We start from the raw sequence: 3,053 nt of genomic DNA, 5'->3' as shown, positions 1-3,053 counted from the left end.
CTGTGTGGGACAGTGCGGGACAGTGTGGGCCGGTGAGGGACAGCAGGACGGTGGGGGACAGTGCGGGGCTGTGGGACAGTGAGGGACAGTGCGGGACAGTGAAGGACAGTGAGGGACAGTGTGGGCCGGTGAGGGACAGCAGGACGGTGGGGGACAGTAAGGGACAGTGCGGGACAGTGTGGGATGATGAGGGACAGCAGGACGGTGAGGGACAGTGCGGGGCTGTGGGACAGTGGGTCAGTGAGGGACGGTGAGGAACTGTGAGGGACAGTGTGGGACAGTAAGGGACCGTGTGGGACCGTGAGGGACTTTGGGACTGTGAGGAACTTGGACAGTGAAGGATGGCAAGGGACAGTCTGGGACAGTGGACGGTGAGGTACTGGGAGGGGCAGTGAGGGGCAGTGTGGGACTGTGAGGGATGGTGAGGGACAGAGTAGGACAGCAAGGGAGCATGAGGGGACAGAGTGGGCCGGCGTGGGGCGGTGAGGCCACGCAGGGGAAGCCCAGGGCTCCTCTGACTGCGTTGGAAAATGGAGGAAAGGTCCTGAGAGGTCCTGATGGAGGTTGAGCCCTTCAGGGTCTCTGTGGGTTTCCAGGAGCAGCTCCCCCACTGCTGACCTAGGGGGCCCTCGGCTTCCCAGGCTTGTGTTTACTCAGGCGACCTGAGCTGGCCCCAACGTCTTTTGGCTTTGGAGAGGCCACAGATGCCCAAGGACAAAGCCCCAGCGGGCCTGTGGGAGGAGGTTTCTCGGGGCGCCAGTGATGCAACTTAGGCTTATAGTTTAACCGTAAAATAAATAACACAAATGATAACAAACCAAGAGTGACTAAAGTAAGAAAAAAAGCAAACAGACGGAAACCCTCTAGTTTTAACTAGAACAAATCCCCTGGCTGGTCCTCTGTTGCCAGAGCCGAGACCTGTCGCTGACCTCTAGCCTCCTGGAGCCCCTGCTTGCACTTCAGCAATAATGCCTGATAGTTAGACACTGAGCACTACCTAATTGGGGGAGTTTAACATATGGAATGAGATTCTGGCCTTATTATGAGGTTAACTATTAACTCTACACCCCATGAAATGATTTGCCTTTTCCCCACTATTATTTACTTACATTCTTTTTAATTTAATTCAAAGGCCTAATTTTGAATTCAAGGCCTTAAGCCCAAAAGAAAAAAAAAAAAAAAAAAAAAGAATCTGAAGTATCTTTGCCCTCTCTCAGTTGCAAAACAAACAAAAGTTTTGCAGAGAGAAATCTGGCTTCCTTTCTGATGGCTCTTCTGGCTTACAAGGGGCCATTGGGTCATTTTCATGCCTGTGCTATTTGTCAACAATTCAGTTAACCTGTCTCCTTACTGTCATTCATTTAGTATTATTTGAGGATGATGGAAATGAGTCACAACTAATTACTGAGTTCCTTACCAACTAACTAGTTTTTGATCCAAAGAAAATTTGTCCCGATTTTCCTGCCATTTTGGTGTCATTTATGTTCGTGGCTTACCCATAGGCTGTTACCAGTGTAAAAAAAAAGATCAGCCTGAGAACTTGCCAGAGCACATCTTTTCAAACCTCACAGAACAGTATTTACTGAATGGGCACTTGAAGGGGCTCAAGTTTCATCTGAAAGGAACCCTGGCTATACCATTTCAAGTCACTACAATACAGTTGTAATTTGTGCTTCAGCCTTATTGGCATGCTTTTACATTCCCCTATTCATAAAACAGTGATAATCACCAGAGCAACCGTCAAACACACCCCTTCTTTAGAGAAAAAAGATCAACAGGATAGTCACTCTACAGTTGTGAGCTGTATGATGTGCTCATGTTTTGGTAAATTATCAAAAATCATAAAGTCACATGAGTAATACATGATTAATCTGATTTTTCTATTTTAAACAACTTGCAAAATAAACTTGATTTGTTCATTTTTGGGGAGAAACCTGTTCAGCCACTAGTTTGCCACGTTTAGCTTACAGTTATATAATATATGGCCTTCTCAGCCATGGAAGAATTACATGAGAAGACTTAACACCCCACAAATTTTTTATCTAATAGTCTGTTAATGATGTGTTATAATAAAATTGATATGTCAATACTATTGTAGGACATCTTGGGAAGAGTTTAAAAGGAAAACGCTAAGCATCTTGAAGTGATACTAGCATATTGTGTTTATTAAGTGATTATTCATTGACCTTTCATAGATTAGAACACTACACCAGAGATTCGGGGAAACAGTCTCTTTTTCCTGAACCCAATTTGTTTTAAATTATCTCCAGTAAAGCATGACATTTAAAGTAAGACAGTGTTTTTTTATATCTCTCACAGTCTGCTTACTTTTGAGGCCATTTTAAAAGGAATTTATATTAGTTGATTGTTTTTAATAGAAAAGAACTCAACATCTAAAACTTTAGACTTGCATCACATTGGCCCAAAATGTCATTCTTCACTTGCCCTTCTTTCAGTGTAAGAAGAAGCTGTCTTTGGAGTGAGCACAAGGGTGAGGTTCTCGCTCAGAAACCTTAAAATCATGGACACTGTTTTCCTGAAAACATTGCTTCTTTCTCTCTCAAAGAAATGCCACATGTCATGTGGAAGCATAACATGCTGGACAGGCACCTTATTACATTTATATTTGTATTTTGATATTATTTTAATCCTGTAGAAGAACATATACGTTTTGGTGTTTGTTCTTCTTGATTATAGATGTTTTTGTGTTTCTACTTTGTTTACAATAAATATTTTAAAGTTAAACACATTTTATATGTCCCTCTTGGTCCTAGAGCCTTTGTTTCTGTCTATATGTAATATAAATGTATATTATGCACTTAAACTATTTTATTGATAAGTGTGCAATAAAAAATATAACCAGGAGAGGAATTACATTTCCTAGAGGGCATTTGCTTAGTGTGCTACATTGCATTTGGGGAACATTCATATTTCTGTTCATGGATGTTTCCAGAACGCATGCATGTACACACACACACACACACACTCTCTCACACTCTCACATATAAAATAAACTCTAGATGATTCTTTTTTTTGAGATGGAGTCTCACCCT

The sequence above is a fragment of the Rhinopithecus bieti genome, unplaced genomic scaffold (assembly GCF_001698545.2).
Source record: "Rhinopithecus bieti isolate Rb0 unplaced genomic scaffold, ASM169854v2 scaffold_40368, whole genome shotgun sequence".
In the NCBI taxonomy this organism is placed as follows: domain Eukaryota; kingdom Metazoa; phylum Chordata; class Mammalia; order Primates; family Cercopithecidae; genus Rhinopithecus; species Rhinopithecus bieti.
This window is presented reverse-complemented; position numbering follows the sequence as displayed.